We start from the raw sequence: 14561 nt of genomic DNA on the forward strand, positions 1-14561 counted from the left end.
TTTTGATACAGAGGTATAGCTGAGTGATGTAGTCAGGAATGTGGATAGTGAAAAACTAACAGTATCAACAACAAAAAAGACTCAACATCAGAGCTGAAAGAACTGCAGGGTGTCTCCTTGTGGCTATATAAAAGGTTAAAATATTAATGAAATAGCCTGGCCGACAGTAATAGATATTTAACACATCTGAGTCTACATCAGCTGTAAGTTTACTGTTCCACTGGAATCTTTACATCTATATATACTGTGTATGTAAATATATATATATATATAAAGTATTGTAAGTCTGGGGATAATATTACTGTAATGCACAAAGACCAAAGTTCAAGCTAGTTCAGTATATTGAGATTTATAATGAGATTTATAAAGAATTTTGTGTAACACATACCTTATATGTGAAAAAACTAAAAAAAAAAATTATGTGTATTGCAATTATAGAATAATCAATATAAATATTTGCATAGGAAATTAGTACATCTAGGCAAGTATCCCCGCTTGCTTTTCACCAGGAATTCTTAATATACAATGTTTCCAATGCACAAGAGAATTGTGGGTAACATATGCAAATTAGATATGCAAATTCTCAGTTTTTTTGCTTCAAAAATACTGTTTTGACACAGCGATCCTTTTAAACAGGATTATGACAGCAAACCAGAAATCACTCACTAGACAAGCCTGTTTTGTTCTTTTTGGAACTCATCAGTAGGAGATAGATTTCTGGTTGCTGCATTGGAAAAGCTATTTTCATGGTTAAACCAAAATTCATTAAAATTATGGGGGGAGATAAAAAACTGAAATTAAAATCCTCCATGTCTCAAAATTAAATCAATGTAAATATTTGCATAGGAAATTAGTACATCTGGGGAAAAGCAAGCGGGGATACTTGCCTAGATGTACTAATTTCCTATGCAAATATTTACATTGATTTAATTTTGAGACATGGAGGATTTTAATTTCAGTTTTTTATCTCCCCCCATAATTTTAATGAATTTTAATTATAGAATACAAACGGCTAGATTACGAGTTGTGCGTTCGGGTAATAAAGCAGCGTTAAGAGGTCCTAACGCTGCTTTTTTACCCCGCTAGTATTACGAGTCTTGAAGGTTTAGGGTCACCGCACACTTCTTTGGCCTTACCGCAAAACGACTTACGTAAACTTCGTAAAGTCTTTTTTTCTATGGGACTTCCATAGCGCCGGTATTACGAGTCTGTCCTGGGAGGCCAAAAATTGAGTGGTACACCCTCTCCTGTCAAGAGTCCTAACGCATTTAAAAGTCAGTAGTTAAGAGTTTTATGGTATATTGCCGTAACATAAAACTCATAACTAAAGTGCTAAAAAGTACACTAACACCCATAAACTACCTATTAACCCCTAAACCGAGGCCCTCCCGCATCGCAAACACTATCATTAAATTATTAACCCCTAATCTGCCTCTCCGGACATCGCCGCCACCTACATTATATTTATGAACCCCTAATCTGCTGCCCCCAACATTGCCGCCACCTACATTATATTTATTAACCCCTAATCTGCCTTCCCCAATGTCGCCGTAACCTACCTACAATTTTAACCCCTAATCTGCTGCACCCAACGTCGCCGCCACTATATTAAAGTTATTAACCCCTAAACCTAAGTCTAACCCTAAACCTAACACCCACTAACTTAAATATAATTTAAATAAATCTAAATAAATATTCCTATCATTAACTACATTATTCCTATTTAAAACTAAATACTTACCTATAAAATAAACCCTAAGCTAGCTACAAAATAACTTATTTGTATTTTACAGGCAAGTTTGTATTTATTTTAACTAGGTAGAATAGTTATTAAATAGTTATTAACTATTTAATAACTACCTAGCTAAAATAAATACAAAAGTAGCTGTAAAATAAAACCTAACCTAAGTTACACTAACACCTAACACTACAATATAATTAAATAAATTAACTAAATTAAATGTAATTACCTAAATTAAATTAAGTACAAAACCCCCCACTAAATTACAGAAAATAATAAACAAATTACAGATATTTAAACTAATTACACCTAATCTAATAGCCCTATTAAAATAAAAAAGCCCCCACAAAATAAAAAATAAAAAAACCCTAGCCTAAACTAAACTACCAATAGTCCTTTAAAGGGCCTTTTGCGGGGCATTGCCCCAAAGTAATCAGCTCTTTTACCTTTTAAAAAAAATACAAACAACCCCCCCAACAGTAAAACCCACCACCCACACAACCAACCCCCCAAATAAAATACTATCTAAAAAAACCTAAGCTCCCCAATGCCCTGAAAAGGGCATTTGGATGGGCATTGCCCTTAAAAGGGCAGTTAGCTCTTTTGCCGCTCAAACTCTAACCTACAAATAAAACCCACCCAATACACCCTTAAAAAAACCTAACACTAATCCCCTGAAAATCGACTTACCGGGAGACGTCTTCATCCAAGCCGGGCCGAAGTCCTCAGCCAATAGGATTGTGCTTGCATTCTATTGGCTGTTCCAATCAGCCAATAGAATGCAAGCTCAATCCTATTGGCTGATTGGATCAGCCAATAGGATTTTTTCTACCTTAATTCCGATTGGCTGATATAATTCTATCAGCCAATGGTAATCTAAGAGACGCCATCTTGGATGACATCACTTAAAGGTACCTTTATTCAGCTTTAGTCGTCGGATGAAGAGGATGCTCCGCGTCAGATGTCTTGAAGATGGACCCGCTCCACGCCGGATGGAAGAAGATAGAAGATGCCGTCTGGATGAAGACTTCTGCCCGTCTGGAGGACCACTTCGCCCGGCTTGGATGAAGACTTCTCCCAGCTTCGTTGAGGACTTCGGCCCAGCTTGGATGAAGACGTCTCCCGGTAAGTCGATCTTCAGGAGGTTAGTGTTAGGTTTTTTTAAGGGTGTATTGGGTGGGTTTTATTTGTAGGTTAGAGTTTGGGCGGCAAAAGAGCTAACTCCCCTTTTAAGGGCAATGCCCATCCAAATGCCCTTTTCAGGGCAATGGGTAGCTTAGGTTTTTTTAAATAGTATTTTATTTGGGGGGTTGGTTGTGTGGGTGGTGGGTTTTACTGTTGGGGTTTTTTTTTTTTTTTTAAAAAGGTAAAAGAGCTGATTACTTTGGGGCAATGCCCCGCAAAAGGCCTTTTTAAGGACTATTGGTAGTTTAGTTTAGGCTAGGGTTTTTTTTTTTTTTGGGGTGGGTGTTTATTTTAATAGGGCTATTAGATTAGGTGAAATTCGTTTAAATATCTGTAATTTGTTTATTATTTTCTGTAATTTAGTGGGGGGTTTTGTACTTTAGTTAATTTAATTTAATTTAAGTAATTGCATTTAATTTAGTTAATTTATTTAATTATATTGTAGTGTTAGGTGTAAGTGTAACTTAGGTTAGGTTTTATTTTACAGCTACTTTTGTATTTATTTTAGCTAGGTAGTTATTAAATAGTTAATAACTATTTAATAACTATTCTACCTAGTTAAAATAAATACAAACTTGCCTGTAAAATAAAAATAAACCCTAAGATAGCTACAATGTAACTATTAGTTATATTGTAGCTATCTTAGGGTTTATATTATAGGTAAGTATTTAGTTTAAAATAGGAATAATGTAGTTAATGATAGGAATATTTATTAAGATTTATTTAAATTATAGTTAAATTAGTGGGTGTTAGGTTTAGGGTTAGACTTAGGTTTAGGGGTTAATAACTTTAATATAGTGGTGGCGATGTTGGGGGCGGCAGATTAGGGGTTAAAAAGTGTAGGTAGGTTGCAGCGACATTGGGGAAGGCAGATTAGGGGTTAATAAATATAATGTTGGTGGCGGCGATGTTGGGGACAGTAGATTAGGGGTTAATACATATAATGTAGGTGGCGGCGGTGTCCGGAGCAGCAGATTAGGGGTTAATAATATAATGTAGGTTTCGGTGATGTCGGGGGCGGCAGATTAGGGGTTAATAAGTGTAAGATTAGGGGTGTTTAGACTCGGGGTTCATGTTAGGGTGTTAGGTGTAAACATAACTTTTCTTTCCCCATAGGAATCAATGGGGATGCATTTCTGAGTTTTACGCTGCTTTTTTGCAGGTGTTAGACTTTTTTTAAGCCGGCTCTCCCCGTTGATTGCTATGGGGAAATCGTGCACGAGCACGTACGACCAGCTCACCGCTGACTTAAGCAGCGCTGGCAGTGGTGTATTTAGGTTTTGTACTACCCTAGGCACTCAAAATTCTGCTGCCCCCCCCCCCCCCCACACACACACACACACACTTTTAAGGCCTTTTTTAGACATAATATTTTTTGGGCAAGGTGTAAAAAAAAAAAAAAAAAAAAAAAAAGGTCTTTTAAAGTAAATGTTCACCAGGGCTTGCATTCACTTTGGTCACACACACACATATTATATATATATATATATATATATATATATATATATATATATATATATATATATATATATATATATATATATATATATATATATATATATATATATATATATATATATATATATATATATATATATATATTATGTCTATTGTAGTCATCATTAACCTAACATGTACAGTATATAACAGTAATTCCCAATCTGCAATACATGAACAACAGTACAGAGCTGGAGGGAGGGAGAGACAGAGGAAGGGAGAGACAGAGGGAGGGATGGAGAGACAGTGGGAGGGAAGGAGAGACAGAAGAAGGGAGGGAGAGACAGAAGAAGAAGGGGAGGGAGGGAGAGAAGGGGAGGGAGGGGGAGACAGAAGAAGAAGGAGAGGGAGGGAGGGAGAGACAGAAGAAGAAGGGGAGGGAGAGACAGAAGAAGAAGGGGAGGGAGAGACAGAAGAATAAGGGGAGGGATGGAGATACAGAAGAAGAAGGGGAGGGAGAGACAGAAGAAGGGGAGGGAGGGAGAGACAGACAGAAGAAGGGGAGGGAGGGAGAGACAGACAGAAGAAGAGGAGGGAGAGACAGAAGGAGGGGAGGGAGGGACAGACAGAAGAAGGGGAGGGAGGGAGGGAGAGATAGAAGAAGGGATGGAGGGATACACAGAAGAAGGGAGGGAGAGGCAGAAGAAGGGAGTTAGGGAGAGAAAGACAGAGGAACTGAGGGAGAGAGATACAGAGGAAGGGAGACAGAGGAAGGGAGGCAGAGGAAGGGAGGGAACTTGGACAGGACTTATCAAACATGAAATATATTGGAGATTTAGTAACCCCTAATCCCAGCAACACTGGAATCTAAAGTATTGCATTAAAGCAATAGAACTGAGTAGCTAAATAATACAGTATGTCTACTGTAGTTGTCATGAATTCATGTTTACTTCACTCTCTGACCGTCCTTTACTGATTATGTCCTTGCACCTTTTGGAAACTCCCTCTCACATACAACGTATAAAACATCAACCAACCTATTGCTTAGTGCTTAGAATTCTGTCTCCTACCGCAATCAATCTCCTAAGGATTCACACTCCTCAGCAGCTGTTGTAACTGACACAGGATCTCTGCTCAACGGAGCCGGCTGTGACGTCACACGCCACCGGAACACTCCTAGCTACTCTCAATTCTCCTTACAGATTGTTACCGGTACCGGCCTCTCTGTTATCAACAGAAATAGATAACTAAAACGGACTTACACCTTCATCCTACTTGGTAAGATTTCAACTTTATATCTTACCTACCTTTCACTGCATTCCTGAAAGTATCAGATCTGTTCAATTGTTATACAGCTGTTTCTAAAAGCCTCCTTGCAACTTATAACTAAATTAGGAATACTTATCACAGAGACTGATAGATTTTGTGACTCATTCAATTGCTTAAGTCTTACTACTGAAGTTTTCTCTTTACACTAACATTAGACAGTTTACAACACTGATACTATTTCCTTCCAGTTAAAGTGCTGTTTTGTCTAAATAGCTTCTACATCTTTCACTATCACAACTTTATTATTGCTTATGGTTTATTGAATTGCACTTTGCATTTCCTCTTTTGTTTGCTTAGTTGCAGTATTCAGATTCAAACCAATATTAATTGCCAGACAGATATCTTCATACATATTAAACAAAAGCTGCGCCGTTGTTTCATATTTGTATCTGATAACTGTCTAACTACATTCATATTAATTCTTAAAGCTGCAGTTGTGGTTCAAAGTTATTACTTTGTTGTTCTTTTTCTGCCTTGTAGGAAAAGCAGAATTAATTCCTGACATTAATTCTAAGCCTAAAAAATGGACCCAGCAGCATTATTATCTCATGTGGAAGCCCTGACTCAGACTGTAGATAATCTATCTAAGGGCATGACTGCTTTACAGTTAGAAAATACTAGTCTAAAAAAATACATTGACGAAAAGACTGATAACTTACGATTAGCATTTAGTACTCATGAACCCCAACCATCCCCCCCTCCACATTTCTCTGGCCTTAGGCATGAATTTAGAGAATTTAAGAATTCTTGTTATCTTTACTTTCAACTAAAACCAAAAACTTATGCCACTGAAAATCTGAAGGTTCTTACTACCATCTCCTACTTAAAGGGTGAACCCCGTATTTGGGCAAATCTCTTTTTTGAAACTAATGACCCAATATTATACTCCCTTGACCAATTTTTCAAAGCCATGGGTCAACTTTATGACGACCCCTACAAACAATTATCAGCGGAAACTGCTATGCGCTCACTCCGCCAGCTTAAGAGACCAGTTGAAGAATATATAACTGATTTTAAAAAATGGTCATCTGATACCATGTGGAATGATCTCTCTTTGCGAAATCAATTTCGCCTAGGGCTCTCAGATCCCCTAAAAGATGAGCTTGCCAGACAACCCCTACCTGACACTCTAGACCAACTAATTGATTTAAGCATTACTTTAGACAGACGTTTGAGAGAAAGACGCTCTGAAAAACAACACTCAGACACCCTCATGAAAGCCTCTCATCTTAGTACATTACCCACTCAAAACAAAGCACTGACTAAGACCACTACTACCCCCATGGAGCTCGGATTTATCAGAGGTCCATTAACCCCTCAAGAAAAGTTGAGACGTAGAGCTAACGATCTCTGCATGTACTGCGGGGGGTTGGACCACTCCGTCAGAGATTGTAACCAACTTCTGCGCAGGAATGGTAAGCTACCAATAATACAAACTTGTTTATCAGCCAAACAAACGCTTACTAATCATTGTTCCCTTCCAATTCTGTTACAGTGGGAACACCACCGAATAGAATCGCAAGCAATCCTTGACTCTGGGGCTACTCACAATTACATTGACCAACACTTTGTGCTAACAAATAAAATACCACTTGTTAAAAAGTTAAATCCCAGTGTCCTCCGTTTTGTAGATGGTAAAGAAATAAGCTCAGGTCCCATACATCATCACACTATACCCTTACGAGTCACTACACAGACACATCATTCTGAATTTGTCTCTTTTGATGTCATTCCATCACCACAGTTCCCTGTTATTTTAGGTATTCAATGGCTAAAGAAACATGATCCTGATATTACTTGGTCCTCATCAACAGTACAATTTAAATCTCAGTACTGTATAGATACCTGTTTATTCCATGAAAATTTACTATTAATACACCCTGATACTGTACCAAAAGAATATTGGTCCTACTCAGATGTCTTTGACAAAAAAGAATCTGAGACGTTACCCCCTCACAGGGTTTATGATTGTCCGATAGATCTACTGCCAGGAGTGGATATTCCCTATGGACATATATTCCCTCTCTCAGAACCCGAATTAATACACCTTAAAGCTTATCTAAAAGAAAACCTACAGAAAGGATTTATACGTCCATCCACTTCTCCTGCAGGGGCTGGGATATTCTTTGTGACCAATAAAGACCAATCTCTTAGGCCCATAATTGACTATAGGGAATTAAACAAGCGTACCATAAAGAATAGGTACCCATTACCTTTAATTCCCCAACTCATAGATAGGTTAAGAAGCGCAACTTATTACACTAAATTAGATCTTAGAGGTGCATATAATTTGGTACGGATAAAGTCAGGACATGAATGGTTGACTGCTTTTCGAACAAGATATGGCCTATATGAATACACTGTTATGCCATTTGGACTTTGTAATGCTCCCGCTACTTTCCAGTATTTCATAAACGATATCTTCAAGGATTTGTTAGATCTGTTCGTGATCATATACTTAGATGACATTCTCATATATTCCTCCACTATCGAGGAACATATAAAACATGTCAAGATCATTCTATCTAGACTTAGGGATAATTCTTTGTATTAACAGGAATAGACTATACAGGCTAAGTAAACCTGATAGTCTTAAAGAAATGCTTATGTTGCACTGTGAACAATGGATTGTAGTAAATAATTCGGTAGATTACTGGAACTTGTGGTTGAAAAAGAATTTGTGTCATCAAATTAAAATATAACCTTTATTAGTTTTATCTATAAAAAAGACAGCATAAATAGTGTGTGTATGCTACCCTGGAGAGAGTTAAAAACACACTCTCTGTTGATTATATGATACTTAGCTTGTTTGATATCACTGATATAGAATACTTGGTAAACCAGTTTTAAGACCGAGTTTATATTATAGGTGTATCTGTATATTTATCTATCTAAGGACTGTGTGGCCTAATATCTGGCCAGTCCTAGAGATTTTCCCAAATGGGTATTTATATATGGTATACCTATTATACTTAAACTTGATGGTTTTTATAAATAAATAGGCTTTAAGGCATTGTGAACATCAATGTCCAGTTATATAGCCAGTATACAGTGAGCTAATACCAATGTGTGCACTTGCAATAGAATATCTGTGGAGACTGGGAGGTCTGGAGGATTACCTCTGTGGCAGTCTCTATATTGTATCACCACCACTTGATTATTGCGTTAACTTAGCAAATCTGATTGATATTAATTAGGTTCAGTATGATTGTGCACATAATATTGCATCAAGAGATAAGTTCGGTTACACAGGTGCAGCTGTTAACCTTTCTTTTAAAAGCTATGGTAAATAGTGATAGCTGCTGCTTGAGCCTGTGAAAAACAGACTTGTTTTTTCTGTCACTCAGTTTTGACTGCAGTAGTATTACAACGTTACTAAATTACAGCTTTTAATAGTATGACACTATGTGTCTAAATTTTTATTAACTTAGTAATGACACCTGTCAGTTGTATTCTTTCTATGGTAGTGTACGATATTGTGTAGACAAAATTGTCTTTAAAACGTAATCCCCCAGATATTGTATTACCCACTCGTTATCATATTATGTTATGCAAGTGCAGCGGTTACCCATTTTTATATACTGGGATAAATAGTAATAGCTTCAGCTTAAGCCTGTGAAAAGCCACAGGTTACCAAGTACTAATTAAGAAAAGTTTTTTTTAAGCTAAGATATTATTTCTAATTATTACAACAAGAGAGGCAGTTAAAAAATAGCGAGGACCCCTGACGCAGCGTTTCTCTAACGCATCCTCTGAGGATGCGTTAGAGAAACGCTGCGTCAGGGGTCCTCGCTATTTTTTAACTGCCTCTCTTGTTGTAATAATTAGAAATAATATCTTAGCTTAAAAAAAACTTTTCTTAATTAGTACTTGGTAACCTGTGGCTTTTCACAGGCTTAAGCTGAAGCTATTACTATTTATCCCAGTATATAAAAATGGGTAACCGCTGCACTTGCATAACATAATATGATAACGAGTGGGTAATACAATATCTGGGGGATTACGTTTTAAAGACAATTTTGTCTACACAATATCGTACACTACCATAGAAAGAATACAACTGACAGGTGTCATTACTAAGTTAATAAAAATTTAGACACATAGTGTCATACTATTAAAAGCTGTAATTTAGTAACGTTGTAATACTACTGCAGTCAAAACTGAGTGACAGAAAAAACAAGTCTGTTTTTCACAGGCTCAAGCAGCAGCTATCACTATTTACCATAGCTTTTAAAAGAAAGGTTAACAGCTGCACCTGTGTAACCGAACTTATCTCTTGATGCAATATTATGTGCACAATCATACTGAACCTAATTAATATCAATCAGATTTGCTAAGTTAACGCAATAATCAAGTGGTGGTGATACAATATAGAGACTGCCACAGAGGTAATCCTCCAGACCTCCCAGTCTCCACAGATATTCTATTGCAAGTGCACACATTGGTATTAGCTCACTGTATACTGGCTATATAACTGGACATTGATGTTCACAATGCCTTAAAGCCTATTTATTTATAAAAACCATCAAGTTTAAGTATAATAGGTATACCATATATAAATACCCATTTGGGAAAATCTCTAGGACTGGCCAGATATTAGGCCACACAGTCCTTAGATAGATAAATATACAGATACACCTATAATATAAACTCGGTCTTAAAACTGGTTTACCAAGTATTCTATATCAGTGATATCAAACAAGCTAAGTATCATATAATCAACAGAGAGTGTGTTTTTAACTCTCTCCAGGGTAGCATACACACACTATTTATGCTGTCTTTTTTATAGATAAAACTAATAAAGGTTATATTTTAATTTGATGACACAAATTCTTTTTCAACCACAAGTTCCAGTAATCTACCGAATTATTTACTACAATCCATTGTTCACAGTGCAACATAAGCATTTCTTTAAGACTATCAGGTTTACTTAGCCTGTATAGTCTATTCCTGTTAATTGAGTATTTCATATGCTTATGCACTGCTCCTTAAGTGTTTAGGCATAACTCTTACAATTGCATTATTTTAAGCAAAAATTAAAGATACGAAACAAAACACTTAGGCAGACAATTCATGTATAAAAAATAAAGGTTCAAAATCTTTTCCTTCATAATTCTTTGTATGTTAAGCTAGAGAAATGCATCTTCCACACTCAACATATTAAATTTCTTGGTTATGAAATTTCCCCAGAGGGTATCCAAATGGAAAACAACAAGGTCACTGCCATTTTGGACTGGCCAACTCCTAAAACAAAGAGAGATGTACAAAGGTTCATGGGCTTTGCTAATTTCTATAGGAAATTCATAAAGAATTTTGCACAATTGACTAGACCTCTTACTAATCTCACTAAAAATGTTGGACGTTTCACCTGGGATAATAGTACACAACAAGTTTTTGACTACCTAAAAACAGCATTTACAACAGCTCCCATCTTGCGCTATCCAAATCCTGACTTACAATATGTGTTGGAGGTGGACGCTTCTAATTATGCACTTGGTGCAATTCTTTCCCAGAGGTTAACGCCTATGGATCCTCTACATCCTGTCGCATTCTACTCCAGAATTCTAAGTTCCCCTGAGATAAACTATCCCATAGGTGACAAAGAATTATTGGCAATCAAGGCCTCCTTGGAACATTGGAGGCATTTACTCGAGGGTACAAAGATTCCGGTATTGATATATACTGATCACAAAAATCTGGAATACCTAAAAACCAACAGAACCCTTAGTGCCCGTCAAGTACGCTGGAATTTATTTTTATCCAGATTCAACTTTCTCATTACATATAGACCTGCACAAAAGAATAAAAAGGCTGACGCTCTTTCTAGACACCTTGAAAATCCATTTACAACCCCAGAAGACAATTCTCTGATACCCGCTGAGAAATTTTTAGCACTGACAATAGATCAAACCCAAGACTTTATAAAAGAACAAAATCTAGATGACTTTAAACCCAGTGCTGAGCTTTCCCTACATTCTGATGGGTTGATGTATCATCAAGAACAAATCTATGTACCTCCTACTCTCCGTCAAACTGTGTTAAGTTCTCTTCATGATTCAGCTCTGGTAGGACATCCGGGTATCACTAAAACACACGAATTAGTAAAAAGATACTTTTGGTGGCCTACACTATCACAAGATGTCTCAGAATTTGTAAGGACCTGCAAAACTTGTACTATATCAAAGACGCCTAAAACCTCTCCTACTGGGAAACTTATTCCCCTACCGACTCCAACCCGTCCATGGACCGATATAGCTCTGGATTTCATAGTCGATCTACCACTCTCCAATAGAAAAAACACTATTCTAGTAGTGGTTGATCTTTTCAGCAAAATGGCTCACTTCATTTCGTTTCATAAATTACCCACTTCAGCAGAAACCGTAAACCTACTAATAAATCACGTCTTCAAATTACATGGCATACCCCAATCTATAACTTCTGATAGAGGAACTCAGTTCACTTCCAAATTTTGGAAGCAGTTATGTCAAGCATTAGGTATCTCAAGGAGGTTGAGTACTTCTTTTCATCCTCAAACTAATGGCCAAACCGAAAGAACGAACCAGTGGATTGAAAAATATCTTAGATGTTTCGTAACTACTAGGCAAGATAATTGGGTGGACTTATTACCCTTTGCCGAGTTTGCATTCAATAACTCCTACCACACCTCTACAAAATCAACTCCTTTTTTCATTAACTATGGATTTCATCCCTCTTTCCATTGGGATACTACTACTGCGAATTCTTGTCCTGTAGTTAATGAGGTAATAAACACCATCTCCGATTCTTTTTCTGTAACTGAACAGCACCTAAAATTGGCTAAAGATCGCTTCAAAAAGTATTTCGATAGAAAGAGGAATCCGTCTCCTAAATATCAGATAGGGGATTATGTATGGTTGTCTACGCGTAATCTACGGTTGCCCTTCCCAACTAAGAAGTTATCCTCGACTTATATTGGGCCTTTTCCCATCCTCCGGATCGTGAATTCCAATGCTGTCACCCTTGACTTGCCAGCTTCTATGAAGACTCACCCTACTTTCCACATAAGTCTCCTCAAACCCTACCGGACTCTACGTGACCATAGTGTCAGTGACCTGCACCTACCTTCTATTCCGATACCTCAATCTGAATATGAGGTACAGAAAATTTTGGACTCCCGTACGGTGGGAACTGGCGTTCAGTATTTGGTTCACTGGAAGGGTTATCCGGATTCAGAAGACTCTTGGGAGCCGTCTTCCAACCTCTCTGCTCCTCGCCTCTTGGCTCAGTTTCACCGCCGTCATCCGGACCGTCCTCGCCCTGATCCCCGGAGTTGATCTTTGGGGTGGGGGTTCTGTCATGAATTCATGTTTACTTCACTCTCTGACCGTCCTTTACTGATTATGTCCTTGCACCTTTTGGAAACTCCCTCTCACATACAACGTATAAAACATCAACCAACCTATTGCTTAGTGCTTAGAATTCTGTCTCCTACCGCAATCAATCTCCTAAGGATTCACACTCCTCAGCAGCTGTTGTAACTGACACAGGATCTCTGCTCAACGGAGCCGGCTGTGACGTCACACGCCACCGGAACACTCCTAGCTACTCTCAATTCTCCTTACAGATTGTTACCGGTACCGGCCTCTCTGTTATCAACAGAAATAGATAACTAAAACGGACTTACACCTTCATCCTACTTGGTAAGATTTCAACTTTATATCTTACCTACCTTTCACTGCATTCCTGAAAGTATCAGATCTGTTCAATTGTTATACAGCTGTTTCTAAAAGCCTCCTTGCAACTTATAACTAAATTAGGAATACTTATCACAGAGACTGATAGATTTTGTGACTCATTCAATTGCTTAAGTCTTACTACTGAAGTTTTCTCTTTACACTAACATTAGACAGTTTACAACACTGATACTATTTCCTTCCAGTTAAAGTGCTGTTTTGTCTAAATAGCTTCTACATCTTTCACTATCACAACTTTATTATTGCTTATGGTTTATTGAATTGCACTTTGCATTTCCTCTTTTGTTTGCTTAGTTGCAGTATTCAGATTCAAACCAATATTAATTGCCAGACAGATATCTTCATACATATTAAACAAAAGCTGCGCCGTTGTTTCATATTTGTATCTGATAACTGTCTAACTGCATTCATATTAATTCTTAAAGCTGCAGTTGTGGTTCAAAGTTATTACTTTGTTGTTCTTTTTCTGCCTTGTAGGAAAAGCAGAATTAATTCCTGACAGTAGTCATCATTAACCCATCATGTACAGAATAACAGTAACTCCTTAGGGACCCCTGTGGACACCTTAATGATCTGTTGAGGCAATTTCACTGGCCCTTCCGCCATCTTCAGGTTTCCAATATGTTTTTGGATTTTTCCTCCTTCTTGATTAACCCTTTGCAGCACACCTGCCTCTATGTGCACTTTCCCTCCTTATGATGCACAGCGATGCAACCACCTCACTCTCCCATCCCTCACATCTCACAGTCGGGGAGCTGAAATGACAGCAGAGGAGACACAACATGTATGACAGAGCTTCTAGCAGAAAGCCATGCCGCAGCAGCACAGCTGACAGAGGGGAGGGTGGAGGAGCCCAGCTCAAGGAGGAGGAGAGCAGGGGGCTGGGCTGTAGCTGGGCAAAGCTCTCCTGGCCACAGGCAGATTGCTTGCTGGCAACTGATTAATCCGGTTTACCTGTGACTGCTGTTTTGGATATGCAGATAAGAACACACACTATAATGGTTCCCATTTTACAGTGGCTTTAAAGTGATATTACGCATTTTTCTGTGTTGCTTCAAAGGGGGGGGGATATTTTAAAAGATATGACGTTTGTTTGTCTTTTCCCCCCGTTCGTTGTGATCATCATCACCAACATT

The 14561-nt window shown here is 37.8% G+C and overlaps 1 long non-coding RNA gene across 1 annotated transcript; it reads left to right on the forward strand.

Annotated features, from left to right (window-relative positions):
• The first annotated feature begins 6736 nt into the window (after positions 1-6736).
• On the forward strand, positions 6737-7300 carry LOC128640174 (uncharacterized). The gene is made up of 2 exons (XR_008399303.1): positions 6737-7107; positions 7188-7300. It is a non-coding gene; the product is annotated as an uncharacterized LOC128640174 (long non-coding RNA).
• Positions 7301-14561: the final 7261 nt, after the last annotated feature.

This window comes from Bombina bombina, chromosome 9 (assembly GCF_027579735.1).
Source record: "Bombina bombina isolate aBomBom1 chromosome 9, aBomBom1.pri, whole genome shotgun sequence".
In the NCBI taxonomy this organism is placed as follows: Eukaryota; Metazoa; Chordata; class Amphibia; order Anura; family Bombinatoridae; genus Bombina; species Bombina bombina.